This window comes from Camarhynchus parvulus, chromosome 2 (assembly GCF_901933205.1).
Source record: "Camarhynchus parvulus chromosome 2, STF_HiC, whole genome shotgun sequence".
Classification (NCBI taxonomy): domain Eukaryota; kingdom Metazoa; phylum Chordata; class Aves; order Passeriformes; family Thraupidae; genus Camarhynchus; species Camarhynchus parvulus.
This window is the reverse complement of record NC_044572.1, coordinates 63,721,304-63,737,712: the sequence shown is the minus strand read 5'-3', so window position 1 is coordinate 63,737,712 and position 16,409 is coordinate 63,721,304. Positions and strand designations below refer to the sequence as shown.

Below are 16,409 nucleotides of genomic sequence, written 5' to 3'. Positions count from 1 at the left end.
ACACCTCTCTTCACCATTAAATGACACAGTGTTATCTACCTTACAAACAACACAGGAATTAAAGTTACTGTTCTAAACATCCACCGAACAATAGCATGAAAACTCTCTTCATCCATTCTCAATCTAAACGCTGACATCTTTGCCTATACATTGGGATTTACATATTTGGCTCATGTTATGACACACTTCAGCATTTTCTTGGCCTATATTCAGCTGTTTATCTGATTACTTATTCCACACTGCACTTTGCCTGGTCAAAGAGACACCACAAAGCCACAGCTCAAAAGGAATCAGAATACAAATGGCAAAGCTTGACTCTGTGAAGATACTATCTGCCATGATACAGCATCAGAGCTTATATTATAAATAAATAATAAGATTGGTCTACTTACAGTGTCAAATTAAATCTCTGCACATTAAAGAAAAGAGGATGTAAATATGTCTGTGGCATGCTTCCACTCTCATAAAGCTTTTATTATTTTTTATTTCACGAGAGACTCTCTATCTCACCTGTCAGGATTTTAATTAAAGATTTGATCTTGAAGTGATTATCAGGGTTAACCATGTATCTTTTCCCAGAGCTGATGCTGACCACCTATAAAGAGTTAAAAATAACAATGCTTTAACTCCCATGTAATCCTTATCCAGTTGCTCTCCTGGTGAAGAACACTGTCCTTCACTGAAAGTAAGGTCACCTAAGAGTCAGGAAAGGTGTTAACACACATCTACTGACAAATTATTTAAACGCAACATTGGTAACCGTCTCTTGGGGACAAAATCAAGACAGAAGATCCACAGCTCTGCCCTGTTTACTGTTAGTGGTATCTTTTTTGGGAGTGCTAAAGGCATGTGGTAGTAGTACCATCTGTCATTTCTTCCACAAAAGAAGTAAAGCCAAAACCAGGTATAACAAAGCATGCTGAAACTCAAAGAGTGGATTTCTTCTTATAGACAGGCCTTGGGAGATCACTGCTTTCCTCCCCAGCTGTTTCAAAGCACCATTTATCTATTATCAGGGGGAAAAAACTTGGCTGTAGACTAGAATTTCCTGACATACTGATCCCAAACAGCAAACTGTAAGTCAAAACACACACATACTATTCCTGTTACTACAGTATGTGACTTACAACAGAGGACAATATTGCTCCATCCTCAAGAAGAAACAAGTTGTAATGAATGCACAGGGAAAAGCAGTACAGCAGCATAAAGCGGAAAAAACCATATGATGACATACCAGGCATGTAAAAATGGAGTTTTGAACAAAGGAATGGTGCTACCTTGTAAAGTATGAAATGATTCTCTCAAACATCAGCAAGAGATAGAGTACAAAGTGCCACAGTTTTTTTACTTCCTAGCATTCTATTAATTTGAAAGGAAAATAAATGACCTGTTAATTTATTTGCTTTCCTCCCCTGCCCCCACTCAGTACCAGTTCTTCCAAATTCATCTAGCATCTGAAAATTAATGCCAGGTCTCACTCATGCACCTCATCTGATATCCTACATGTCAGATTTGGATTTCCTCTCTATGCCAAAAAAGATGCCTAAACCAGAATATAGGCAACAATGTGCATTTTAATTGTATTCACCATTGCTGCACTGCCTTGGAAGTGGAAAATCACACTGTCCTTGGAAGTACAGCACGTTGCACATGTGCTTTCTCTCTTAATCTTTTAATAAATTGCTACCAAGATATTAAATAAAATACACAACCCCCCAGGTTGCCAGGTGGTACTATCAGAGAGTGAGTCAGGAACATTTTAGAGATCCAAAGCACTGTATCCTCTGAGAGTTCCTCTGTACAATTTATGTCAACATACATCAAGGGAGGAGAAATGCATTCCTGAATATCCCCTCAAATTACAAAAGCATCTTACAGCACTTCATTTCTGACACAAACACAGACAGCCTGAGTCTGAAATGGCTCTTTTTCCTATATCATCATTCAAACACCTGCAAATCCAAGCTGTTTTGAGTAAGCAGTCTCTTTGCCACCTTTACCATGAGACCCAAATTCCTACTGCACCCCATTCTTGTTCAGAACCCCACTGGCTTGGGGTCTCTGGAGTTCCTCATTCCCAGATAGAGCTTGGAAGCAGCTCAGTACTGGCTGGGTGGTAAGAAGGAGCACTTGAAATTCTTTGGGTTGCTATCACAAAAGATTCTGGGCAGAGAATGCAAAAGGAACAGTGGTGAGAAGAAAGTATGTGTTGGTAGACCAATAGGAACATTACCTTGTATGGTTTGTATTTTGTTTTCCATTAGCTGTAGGGGAGGAATGTAAACATATTCTTCTCAAACTGATGTCAATTTGGATTAAACCAGAAGACCTCTCAGTAAGGCCCTGTGTGAGAAGAATGATTTGAGTTTCAAATCAGAGCCTTTTTTATTGTTTTGCTCCTAAATCTACTACAAGCTCATTTGGGACCAATTAATTCTGAAGTATAGAGAATTATTTAATTTTTAAACCTAGTTAAAATATCTAGTTTTGTATATCAAACAGTATTAGAATTTTGACTTTTTTTTTGTTAAGATGGACAGTTATACCTGAAATAGCAAAAAGACAAAAATGTCTGTATGACTTCTGCTTTTTGTGGATGAATGTGCCATTTTCACTATTAAGTTGATCTGAAGTCTTGGCTGACTCTAGTGTACTCATCATAAAATATTTCTGTCTGTAGCTCACTGTGTGTGTTAAACCCACTGCTATGCTATGAATGAGTCCCTTATGGCTGTGCATGAGTGTGCTACATCAATTATCTTGTGTGTGGACTTCTTTCTTTGGCATAACCTCTGTGTTTTTAAAGGGCTACTTCTAATAAGCAAAAAAGCATTTGCATAGAAGAAGTAAAAGCAGGTTCATGTTGAACATCTCCCACTTAACCCAAGTATTTTCCTTTGTCTGGCCTTATGCTGTTGGTACCACAAAGTATAACTTTCTGTTTGCATTCTGGCTCCTCCTCTGCTTCTCTCCCTCTCCTAGTGATCAGGCTGCTGTCTACAAAACCATGTTGAAAAAGAATAGAGCTCTTTATTCATCCCACTGTTCAGAAAAATTGTAAAACTTGCATCATAAAACAATCTCTGTTTTGACAAATACCTCTAAGACTGTTGATGCATTTTAGATTTCTTATCACATCCCAGTTTAGTCCCATAATATGGGTAACTGCACACATCAAGCTGTATGTCTACAAGTCAATGTAATAATAACAACATGGACTGCAATTAGGCCTCTGATAATTTAATATGAATTCTTTAAAATATGGCATGTGTTCATATATGTGCTTAGTATCTCCTGGAGTATCAGTTCACTTCCTAATTATTGGGAAGTTCTGTGAAGAGCTTCTATCCCTTGCTGAATAATTTTGACTGTCATGAATTTTGTGATCACAAAGAGCAAGTTCATTACTTAATGATATACTGAAGCAGTCAAGACTGCTTGACAGTTTGTGTAAGCATGATTGACTTAAAATAACCAAGGCAACCCAGTTTCTAAGTACATTCTCCTATTCCTTTTATGCTCACTTTTCATGTCACCACTGCTCATGGTCTTTTGTCTTCTTGGTTTTATTTTCTTCTCTCTCTCAAATGAAGTGTACAAGTTTTAATATCTGTGCAATCAACAGAAATGCAGTGTTCTTAGCCACCTCATTTACTATATATTAGCGTTGGGCTCTCCATGTAATCAAGCATCCTAAAGGCCTTACAAGCCATTTAATTATCTGTCACAAGTCCAATTACTGTATGTAAGCAGACTGCCTTGCTGAACCAAGAAAATACTGTATGCAGGCACTGATTTTATTCAAGTGCTTCAGTGCAGTTCATAACAACTGAACAGTAAGATCCTTTATGCTATGGTTCCAAACAAATTGAATTTGAACTCTCTGAAAGGGTAAATTCCACAAAGTACAAATGTTTCAGTACTTCCAGGATGTGCAAGGAAGAAAACAAAGGAGGAAGTTAAAACTAAGTGAAAGGTATTGCAAGCTCTAAAAACAGAAACTGTGAAATTACTTCTGAAGAAAAGACAAGAGTTATTCAGTACCAAGGCTTGTAACAGTTTTGTTTGCTGTGCTGGTGGCCTTTCACAAAGCTTCCACACCCTACTTCTCATGCATATCCATATTATGTTGAAGCCTGAATAGTTGGGCTTGATTTCAGCCAAGTTTGCAAGTGTTCCTGCTCTTACCAGAACATCCTGCTGCAATCTGTGTCTGATGGTCTCAGGCTCATCATGGCTGTTCCACTCAGCCTGTAGCCAGTGGCTCTTCCTCCAGCACAACAGCAGCCAGCAGGGCTTAAGCAAACTTTTTGCCATATGAGTCCTCCCTCTGCTCTGCAGCTCAATTGGGATCTTTATTGGTCACAAAAACTTATGGTCTCCATGCATCTCCCATTCTAAAACTCATCCCACTGATTTTGTAATACTGCTAGCATTGCAGTTTGTGCCTTTGCTTCTGATTCAGGATGAAATGGGCCAGCTGCTACTAAACTAGACCTTTCTATTTCCTGATATAACCTGGTTACTACCTAAGAGGTCCTAAGCTTTAATGATAATCAATGCAACCTGCTCATATACAAGATCTCAGACATTTAACTATTTATCCCTCCTGAATTTCAGTGTGAGGTCTTGCTAAACACAGAGAAAGCAAACTGGACCCACCCTAGAGGCTTGTAAAAGTCAGCCTTTTTGAGGATGGCTGTTGCTTTAGAGGGCCCAGAGGTGCTAGGTGAATTAGTCTGCTGTTTCTAAACAATGACAGATTATACACAGAAATGTAAATGCTCTTTGCATTCCTTCCAAAGAGCAATTAATTAAATATTTAAACGAATACAAAACATAGCTTAAAACTTAGGATCTGAGTAGATCTTCTTGGAAAAATGTGCCACTATTTAATTATGTAATTGAGCATTTTCCTGTTTCATTTTTTTTATATAGCCCACAAAAGCATTAAGGCTTTAATTCCCAGCATACTACTACTGGTATTTGGAATTCTACAAGCAACCTCTTTGGCTTGCCGTTCCCTGAAAAATTGTGGGCCAGACAAAACAATTCCCATTAGCATATACTAAGGAAAGTAATCTCAATGGGACCTTTTAAATAACAAAAAGTCCCTGAAACTGATAGTCAGAATACCTTAAGTACACAGGTGAAATTAAGACAGCAGTAGGCAGTATGTGTATAGACTGTAGAGGTGTCTGTGCCATAAAGTCTTGCTAAATGGTGACAGAGGTCACAGAGATTTAAGAAGCTCCACATTCTCTACTCTTGATGAAGCATCTGAATCAGCATAATGATTGCCATAGATGCAGCTGTGCTCATGCATGCTTTTGTCACTTCAGCACACAGTGCTTAGTAAAGGTGTTGCTATTCTGGTATAGTTGTTAGCAGTGACATTCTGAAGAAGAGCTGAATCTTTAGAGTTTGAAGTATTATGTAAGCAACTGGAGTGGACTCTGTACCACATGAAAATGGCAAGTTCCCATTTGTCCCCTCTACAGCAAAAGATGCACTTGAAGATTTAGAAAAAGGAATTAAAATTATTTATATATATCAGGGGTACTTTATCAAGCAAAATTCTTTAACCAGTTCATAATAAAGCAGAAGAATAACTGCAAAAAATGTATGCCTTATCTATCATAGGTGTTTCTTTGGTTTTGCCCCAATAAGCACAGAATGTTCCCTTTCATGTAGTCAGATGTTCCAGTAGGCAGCAACTGCAGCTACTGAGTTTGCTGCTGTTGCACGTGACGTTAGAACTCGTGCAGAACCACTAAGAATATTCTTTAACATATTTGGCAGTTCATCATTTCTCTCCCTAGAGTTCAAACCAACTGCAACTTTATTGCCACTGACAGGCCACAGATTAAAGCATAGATTATCTGACTGTTCAGGTGATGTTGCAAGTCAACATTGAGCCTGAGAGTTAAATACAAGTTGCCTGGTTTCCAGTCCTCCTTACTCACTCTATTTTTCCAGTACCTGCTAATTCAGATTACCAAGAATTTTGGACCTGGGTGAATTTTAATCACTTTTTTTTTTTTTAACTTAGGGTGCCCAATGTATTTTGCATATTTAATAAAAATGATACAGTGGGATCAGAATATCTAATGATGGGAGGGAATTTAATACATGTAATCTTAGTATCCTTGCTCCTTATGGTATACTAAGAAGCACTTTTCTCCATTGAAGTGAGAGCCACAGCTGACAAAGAATAATGAAAACATGTCAGAGGTTGGTTCTACCATTATAGTAAATAATGCACATCCTCTTCATTTTTATTTAATTGAGAAAACATATTTTATTCATTAAGTTTGGAGTTCTGCCTGTCCACCTTCCACATCTGAGCAGCATTCAAGGGGAAAGACACAAAGGAATCATAGGGGTATTCAGAAGACTTGCATTTTTGTTAAGCCCAAGACCAAAAAGACCATATTGTTGTATGTGCCTGGCTTTGTTGCAGAAGGTAGATTGCCTTTGTTCTTGTGCAAACTTGCTCAAAATAGAGTCAGTGTTATAAAATCCTGGTACTGAAAATGCATTATACCAGAAAAAAGTTTACTATCATTTGCATAATAAGCAATTAAAAGGAAATGCTAGGATAAAATTTGCACAAAAATTAGGGTATCACAGTAATGTCTTCAAAGGCCATTATTTGGGAGTACTGTATTGAGTTCCAACTCATTCCATCTACCATGTTACTATACCAAATTATTTTTCCAGTTACATTTCTGAAGTAGGATGAGTCTTCTCATTACAATTTCACAAAACAATGAAACATAGTAGTCCATAAACCGCTGCCACTTTTGCCTGGCTTAGAAACAAATTTATAAAATCTGCAGGTTTATCCCACTCAGATGCCCTGCTAAACAGATCCCTTCCAACTACTTCCAAATGGACTGGCCTCTGTGAAGGGGGCTTTTTCTGACATTTTCCATCACTCAGAAACAATTAGGTAAGGTATATAAAAAAAGCTTTCTTCACCAGATGGTCTTTGTTTTTTAAGACTACCCCTACAAAATCTGAATTCCACTTGATAAAAATCCTCAGTGTTGATGCTGTAATGCCAAGATACAAATCTACAGCAATCCCCAAAGCAAAGGACAGATTGCACATTTTTGGGTGAGGTCATAAGAAGTTCTTCTCTGCTTTGTGCTGGCCTCTGGGGGAGTGCTCCTGATGTCAAGTTACGGCAAAATGCAGGACCTCGGCTTCACGGGTCTTCATTTCTGCCTTCCTCTCGCCCTCTCTGAAAGCTACCTGTATTTGAAGTATCTTTTATATAAAGGTATATATTACGCCTTTAGGACGCTCACCCTAAGATGCTATTTAACCCTTTCCTCTGGGCTAAACCTGCAGGCTCTTCTGTCACCTGCACCACACGCACACCTCCGGCTCCAAGGGCGGGGGGATCCAAGGGCTCGGCGCCCCAACACCCAGCGGCACTACGGCCACCTGCCTCAGAATTAGATCATCTTACGCTGATTAAGAGAGTTCAAGACCGGCACCGCTTGACCGCCAGGTCTGCACAAACAAGCCGAGGGCATTTTTAATAACCCGTCGGCTGCCGGGACCGGGGCGGGGGCTGGGCCGCAGCCGAGAGCACCCCCGGAGTCGCTCCCGGCGCTGACGGGGGGCTCGGCGGAGGAGATCCGGCTTCGGCCCCAAAGAGGACCCCTGACGTGCCGTGGTATTTCGCTCGGGTCTCCCCTCTCCCAGCCCAGATTACTCCCTTCCCACTTAGCACCCGGGGGAAGGGAGGGAGGCAGGGAGGGGGAGGTTTTCCGTGCGCAGGCCGGCGCAGGTGACAGGAGGGAAGTCGAGGGGCAGCGCGGGTCCCTGACCCAGATACCTCCAGAGCACTGCCCGCCCAAGGAATAACTCCGCCGCCCTGCCGCCCCCGGCCGAGCCCGGAGTCGGCCCCACATCACTTTCCCCCATCCCCAAGATGTCGGCTGCGGCCGCCCCTGCCGCTGCCACCGGCGGGAGCGCACCCGCGGCCCCGGCCGCGCCTGCCCGGGGCCAGGGGGGTCGGGCCGCTCCCGGCATCCCGCCCCTCCCGCCACCGCCTGCTCTTGAGTTACCTGCTTTGATGACCCGCGTAGCCCTTTTTTTCCCCCCTCCTCTCTGCAATGAAAATCCGCGGCCGGTCACTCGCTCCCCCCCTCCCTCGCCTCGCCGCTGCTCTCCTTCCTCCTCCTCTTCCTCCTCCTTCCCCTCCTCCTCCTCCTCAGCGGGAGCCGGTGTCAGTCAGGCACATCAGCTGCCCGGGCAGGCAGGGAGAGCAATGCCCAGCGGCTTCCGGGAGTGCCAAATAAAGACAAGTCCAGAGAGGGAGAGAGACGGTGGCAGAGATGGAGAAAGAAAGCAAAAAGTGGGTGGAGTGTGAAAATGGAGAGAGAGGGAGAGGGAGAGGTGTCTCACGGCGGCGGCTGGGAATCTGCGGGGAGATGGCAGTGGTGGAGCATCACGGAGGAGCAGGGGACCCTGCAGGCAGCCCGGGGTGCAGGGCACCCCTGGCCGCTGATATGGTGGCCCTGCTTTTGCCCGTCGGGCACAACTTGAGAGGGTTGGAAGTGAGCATCCCACAAGACACTGGTCTGGTCCACAGTGGGAAGGAAGAGTGAAGCTCTTGTCGAAACCATCATATCCCTCACCTCGCACGGCAGGGAAGTTCGAGGACATCCTCATGTACACCTGAATACTTCATTGCCAGCTCTGGACTGGACTAAACTGTATCAGCCTGACCACAGCTGTAGCTGGGCCCACGGTGGGGCTGCTGCCTTCATTCAGTGTGGCCATGAAATCAGGACTTCAGTGGGCAAACCCTGGTGCTTAGGCCTCATTTGTCAGGCTCGCCGGGCTTAGCACCATCTGTACCCCGTGCCAAATGGAAATGTGAGTGTTCTGCAATTGTGCAGTGCTTGTCACCATGTGGTCCCAAGGGACTTTCACCTGAAATCTGCTTCACGTGCTCATAGCAAATGAATTGGCTTTTCTGCACAGAAGTCTTGGGAGAAGACCAAAAATTCACAGCCTCTAGAGAAACAGTATGCTCTGAATGGAAAAAAAAAGTCATTAGGTGGTGATTATAAAAAAGACCACATATATTTTTCAAGTCAATATATTTTTCAAGTCAACCATGTGGTTATGTGAAAAATGGTAGCGCATTTTTCTGTCATACATATAGCTTATTTTAGAAGAATTTATGTTTCATTTCTGATGGTCTGACAGCACCACTATAAAACATAGAACACAAGGATTTGTTTTAATTGTGCAGCAGTTAAATGTGGGCTGAGGAAAGTCATATTTTAACAAGAATGCCATGGTTAATAGCAGCTCACAGACCTCACATGCCTAAAGTCGGTGTTAAGCAAAAGCAAGCAGACTGCAAGGATCTGTCTGGGATCCAAACTCAGTAATGCAGACAATGTAATTGGCATTGGAAATTGCAAAAGAATCACTGGCACAGTTTCCTGTATGAAGTGAAACGAACTACTAGTTCTCCTTGGCGTGTACAAGCAGACAGATGAAATCAACAGAACAGCACATGTTTTAACCAGAGGGTCTTGCCAAACCTTCCAAAAGGGTAAAGGTAGTATGTAATTGAAAACCTGATTGAAAAAATGCACAGAACACAGAAACTACTCAAGAGAGACAAGAAACAAGCCAGAAGATCTCCTTCTGGAAGGAAAACCCAAAAGGATTAAGAAACAGTGAAACTACTACACTTAGAGTAAAGTTCCAGGTCTGTATTTCTTACAACTCAGAGGAAAAAAAATCTCAAGACTTGTGTAGTGTCAGCATAATAAGTTGAAACTTTAGGAGGATAAATGCAGTAGAGTTTCTGTAGAATCTCAATTTAATTTGAGAAAATGTAGTTAAGTGATGTGGTAAATAGGTATGATTCATGCTGACAAAATTGAAACAGTAATCAATATTGATACAGTAATTAATATTTGAAAATAATAATACAACAGTTAAAAGATGTAATGCCAAGAAAGAAAGGGAGAGGAGGGGTTCCACCCCCCTCTTCCTGCAGATGTTCCAGGACAGGAAAAAGCAAGAGATAACAGTTACTAGAAATTAACAGAAAGAAGGGAAAATCTGGTTGGGTCCCAGGAAAATGCCAGCTATAAATTGTACTGGCTTGGTGCACATGTGTAACCCAGGGGTGAGTTGAAGGACATCGAAGAAGAGGAGAGGCCTTCATCAAAAACGACCCCCGAAGACTTGTGCGACCACCTAAATGAGTGGTGGAGCATGCGTGGTAAAGGTGGTGATGAGGGCGGAGGTAGAAGTGTGATGAATCGAAAATGGGAGGAGATGGCATTGACACATGGCATATAAGGAGGGAATCTTCACTTGGCAAGCTTGTACGTGAGGTGGCAGGGGTCCAAGAACCTTGCACTCTGTACCCCGCGGTTATCTTTTGCTTAGGCACTATTATTGGAACCAAACTATCCCTTATTTTAATCAAATTATATTGTCAATATTTCAAGTGTATCTGATTTTATATATTTTCTAAACTATTCAGTTTAATTGCTGCTACCTCTAATATTGTTTGGTTTTTTTATGATGGGATAATTGGGCAAACATAAGAGTGATGAAAAGTTTTATAAGCTCTTATTGTAAGTGCTCTCAGTTGAGCACTTCACATCATCCTTTTATATAATGGGCATACAGAAAAGAAGGAGAAACTATGAGGCATTTCTTTTCTATGGAAAGTTTTATGAGGCTACCAAACAACCATATGCCCTTCATGTCTAAAACATGTCTGTAATCCATCTTTGCTCCTGTCTTCTAGTCCTTTCTTCACAAAACAGTCAACTTAATTCTTCTTATCCCAAGGAGAATTTTGGCAAACATAAAAGGCTTAGTCTAAGGTAAAAGGAACAACAAGAAGTAATAAATTTAGTAAGAAGAGGAAAAAGAGAGATTCAGTAACTGTAAAGTGACCTCATAAAAGGCAGGAAACCCAATGGCAAGCAAAGATATAAGATGTAGTGCTTGAAAATGCTAAAGAAGAAAGCCTTGCAGTTTCTGTAATAAATAAAGGCAATCTGAAAGGGCAGTTCTACTAAAGAACTTCAGAATTTTCAATTCAGGCTCAGCAACATCCCACTAAAGAGAAGAATATGAAAGATGTGCAAATTCTGGACTTTGCAAAATATTGTATGTGCAAAAAAAATGAGTGGATAACATGCATTTGTTCTCTTCCATCAGGAAGAGGGCTTGGACAGCATTAAAGAATAAATTTTGAAAGTGATATTGGAATTGGCATCAAGCACTGAGCAAGGAATGACTGGAACATCAGGCCTTGGGGCTGGCCACTTTGCCCTCAGTCTAGCAATACATTCAGATATACAGAAAGTACATTGATGCCTGTAATTGAAACATTAACAGTTAAAGATTTTTATCTATGTACTTAGTGAAGACAGGGTCACCAACTTCCAGATCAAAACATTCCAAAGAAGCCTTAAAATCCTAACTTGGGCCATAGTCCTCTTGAAATTTTGAGGAGCTCTTCTTAAGCAAAGAGGTGCAGTAATAGCCCTCTTGCAGGAAGTTACCCAGTTAAAATGTAGCAGCTCATTCAGTCTAGTAGATTTGATTTAATATAACTTTATGATTCTTTTTTCATTTTACTTACTAACTTTGCTGCTGCAGACAATCTGTGCCAAGGCTGACATGTTTTATTCCCTTTTATAGAAGAGTGTATTTCTAAAGTTGTGCAGGGATCCCAAAGTACACATCAGAAGCAGTAGATGCAGGCTATCAAAATCTCTGTAGAATGACAGCATTGTAACCTACTTAGAAGAAAATACTCTGGTGCATCTTTTATTTGCATACACTTTTTTTCCACAGAAGAGGACTTAAAAATGTTAATTGCTACTTTCCTAGTCTGTGTTGAAAATGGACTTATGGACTTTCAATGTATATGATTGTAAAATTTCTCTATTGATGAATGTTGCACCTAAGTGATTCATAGACAAATCTGGAGAAAAACACAAATATTGTTGCTTATTGCCTTAATTTCATGCAGTCTATCTTTGCTGGGGCAATGCAGAAAATATGGATTAAAATTGCAGAAGCACTTACTGATGTGAAAAGAAATTGGACTGTCATGTGAAAATCTTGGTAGTGTGATTTGCTAGAGGTGCTTAAATAATATTGGAGTGCATTCAGGACATGTCAGGATTGCTTTTGCTTACCAAATCTGCTGTTTAGTCTACAGAATTTGAAAAACAACATATAGCTAATTAACAAAATGGATCCCTGAAGAGCCCTTTGTGGTTATCTTGTACAGATCAAGTGTCAAAACAGGCAGGAAAAAATAAAGGGAAGATTCTGCCAAAGAAGTGGACGGCTTTTCCTCTTTCAAACTAGGGTGAAACCTGTCACTCATTCACCTGTAAAATATGCAGGCAGATTCAAATTACATTTAATTTCATAGCTGTCACTCTACTGCTTTTTTATCTCTTCTCTGTATTCTTTTTTATGCAGTGAGCTCTGGGGGTGTGGGCTCTCATAATTGTACATTAATTAGTCGCATGCTTCTTTTTAGACATGGCAACATAAAAAGTGAAGTAATGAGCAAGTGCTTATCATTAAGTGTGTGAGTAATGGCAGCCCTGTGTAGCAGAGCACTTAAGCATTCCTGTTGTATTTAAGCAGCTTGTCACGTAGGGATGGAATTACTTCTTTATAACTCAGTATACATTTAAGGGCTTTGCTGATTCCAAGGGGACACTGTTCTGATCTCACAAATACTAGTCTTTGTGACTGCTTTTACTAATGGTAGTTGTGTGGTTTAATTCAGTTCTGTAGAAGTTTTGGGAAAGCTCCTCAGTGGGTATGGTAGCTCAGCTCTGCTAAGTATTTACATTGCCCTGTCTATTGATGATCATGGTTGTGTTTTTGCTAAACAACCTGTTTTGTACACTACTGCATTCTGATATGGATTTAGAGTGAAATTTTGTGGTTTTCATTTAAATACAGGCAGAAATTTGCAAGGAACTTCTAGTGAGGATGATTTGACTGAGCAAATCTTCCAAGTATGTGAGTGTACTGTTATTGTGCCATCTTGAATGGTCTTGCTGTGGACCAAAGCTATGGAAGCAGTAGTCAAAAGGCATAACAAAGTCTTACTCATTGGTCAGTGTTAGTTTTCCCATTTTAGAATCTTAGCATTTCTGTTTAAGCTTCCTGGTTCTGTTTTCACCTTCCTTTCAATCTGGGATGCAGAAGATTCTTTGAGAGACTGGCAGTATTCTCTAGTGAGGCCCCAACACAACTAAACAAAGCCAGCTACTGCTTCCAGCTTAGTAGTTGAATGCATAGTTCTGCTTTGGTAGCTTCAAGACAGCTTTACCATGATGCTGGCTCACTGTTCCAGACCCAGATGTGAGCTGTGAACCATCTTAGTAGGATAATTGCAGCTGCTTAAATGTCCATGCTCTCAGCCTAGTCTTTGCCAGTGCTTTGTAATCCATCTACAACAGAGGAAAATGCAAGTGCATCCAAACACTGCTGGAAGTTAAATAAAGTGTTTCAGGGTCATCTTCATGCCACAGCTTCTTTGACTCATGTGTCCTACCATCCCTGAAGCTCCAGACACTTTCAGAATGTGCAAATGGATCAGGTGTGGAAGTCTGGTGTTTTAATTGTGTTTTGATTGTGTATTCTTGTGGCTGCATTTTTTTCTTAGTAGGGGACATGTTTTTCCGTGTTGTCTGCTGCTGTGTTTCTTTCATCACCATGTGTGTGATGGCATCACTGTTGTGATCAGAGCTTGTCAAGACTTGCTGTGTCTACATCATCAGTAAAATGCATCAGTCTTCTTCATGTACTACTGGCAGTTAAAATCCCTCATTTAGTGATCAGTCAAAGTCATTTTTGCTTATTGCTGAGGAGGTGACTTCCTTTTTTTTCCCCAGTAAATTGTGGTTGTAGTTTGTTTTATTTTTCCATCTGCTAGAGGTAGAAAGCATGGAGTCAGCTCTAAACTTTTTCCTGGGAAGACTTAAAAATTATTACCAGAGATCAATATTCTTGTTGCATAGGAAAGCCCTGACAGCTGGTGCAGCGGAGGTACTGAAAAATCCAGATGCATAGAAAATAAGATTTTTTTCCTCAAAAACTGGGGATATGAGATATGAGATTCGTTTTGTTAATGAATTCAAGGTTTACTGTGCAAGCCACTGGGCTTGAAACTTTTTTTTTTTGTTTAAAATACAGAATTGCCTGATTCTAGGGAATGGTGCTTCAAAGAAAACACCTACTTGTGCAATATTTGCGGTGAAACCACATGAATTGATAATAAGATTTTTTTTGTCAGAGAGAACACTTTGTAGGATATAATCAAAAAGCAATGAGGGCAGATAACCAATGTGTATTCTGAAAGATATAAATTTAGTGTTGCTCCAAGCATTTAAATAACTGTGCCCTTATCTAAACAGTGGTTCCTAAGTAGTGTAATTCCAGTTGTGGTCATTACAGGCCAAGTAAATCAAAGAAAAAGCCCCTTAGAGACAGAATTCCTCTGTTCTTCCTCAAAAGTTAATAAGCTGCCAGGTGACAGTTGCTACCCTCTTCTCCCAAGGCTGTACCTAGTTAGTTTTGTCCATCTCCAAGCTCCTTTGCACTGTGTGGGTGAGGGGACAGCAAGAAAAGCACTTAGTCCCTGTTAGATCATTTCACTCAGACAGGAAATAAAGACCTTTACCTCAACATAGTCACCATGCTTGGCCTTCTCCTGTAAGAACCCATTTAGCTATTGACAGGTATCTTCTGTAAATACACTTACTCCCCTAATATAGAGGGGGAAACCCATGAGTTTTGAATGTGAGTCTTTGAAATACTTTACCTAGTTCTTGAAAGAATCTGAGGTGATTTATGCTTTTCCCCATGCAGAATGCCAGGACCAACAGCAATGTGAGTTTTCTTCTGATCTTTCAACCTCTCCCTCAACCAAGAACTTGAAGAGTCAGGATATCTCAGTTTTATATCCTCCTGCAAAATGACACTGCTGTCAAGGATCCCTAGGTACAGTACATTGCTATATTATTATGCAGTTTTGTCAGACTAAGTTATTATTTTGCAATTTATGACTACCTAGATTAGGGATGCAGAGCTGATCAGACGCAGCAGCAGAGAGCGTACCACAATCATTTCCTCCAGCTTTTATATTCTTCATAGCAAGTGGAGTGGCATCTTTTTATTTTACAATATTTTGAGAACTTTTTAAGACTAGGCCCCTATTCTGAAATCTTTCTCAATACATGATTTCCCCATACATCTGTGGCAAAAGGATTTCCTCTGTTGAATAAAGGAGGTGTTACTTTGGAAATATAAAGCCAAAAAAGGTTTTAGGATGAATCAAGCCAAGGAATAGAATAGAATAGAATAGAATAGAATAGAATAGAATAGAATAGAATAGAATAGAATAGAATATTTCAGTTGGAAAGGACCTACAAATGATCATCTAGCCCAAATAGCCACATTACCTTGGGTTTTTTTTTCCTCAAAAAGGGAGGAGGAGCAAAGTAAAGTAACAAAAAAAGAAAAGTAACAAAATATACTTAATTTTAGTATCTAAAATGGATTGGAGGAACTATAAATATTTCACACTGATGGGATGAAATCCTGTTTCTCCTCAAGTTAGTTAGTGTTTTGTTGCTGGCTGACAGGGTCAGCATTTCACCCTACATGTCTGAATGAATGTTTTCCTTGAATAAATGTAGGTACCAGAAATAGTATTTTTGTTTAAAACCAGTCATTTATTTCATTCTTATTTTCTTGCTTCCCTGTATTTACAAAGTCTCTGCATATATTGCACTGTGTTCTAAAAGCTATAATTTTCTTTAGAAAAGAATATTGTTTGCTCTCATGAATAATTTATCTTGGAGTTCTCTTTTAATCCCTCATCAGATGTGCCATTCTTGTATCTTCATAAAGGAAAAGAAAGGAAAACAACACTCTAAGGCTGATTTATGAAGTAAACCATGAACAGTAAAAATATATAAAACCTTGGTATAAATAAGAACTTCAGTTTTGATTCTAATTCAGTTGTTTCAGTACTTCTGGAACAATACTATTGATTATATACAGATTTTCACTATTCTAACTGACATCACAGAGTATGAAAAAAAGCATGAACAATAAATATGATGAAGATTTGATATTTAACCTTGAGCTAATAAGGCTAACCATATATGTAGGTTTTGAAGGGAAAAAAGAAATACTTGGAGTACAATCTAAATAAAACTGTGAATAGTATGTAATTTATAATATTTGTGAAACAAGTAGTTGATAAAAGAACTTTTAATCCAAGTTCCTATATATCCCATTAGGTTGAAATATAAATAGTTTAGATACAAAGGAAAAAACCTAGAAGCACCTTCATA

The 16,409-nt window shown here is 40.1% G+C and overlaps 1 protein-coding gene across 3 annotated transcripts in view; it reads right to left on the bottom strand.

Annotated features, from left to right (window-relative positions):
- CAP2 (cyclase associated actin cytoskeleton regulatory protein 2) overlaps nt 1–8,169 on the bottom strand; it is a 70,016-nt gene extending 61,847 nt beyond the window's left edge. For 2 of the 3 annotated variants that reach the window (XM_030943429.1, XM_030943431.1), the window contains exon 1: nt 8,085–8,169. The gene's annotated coding sequence lies outside the window, so the exon portion shown is untranslated. Of the gene's footprint in view, nt 1–2,233; nt 2,342–8,084 lie in introns of those variants that run through there. The other variant, XM_030943430.1, reaches the window with a different exon arrangement.
- Nucleotides 8,170–16,409: the final 8,240 nt, after the last annotated feature.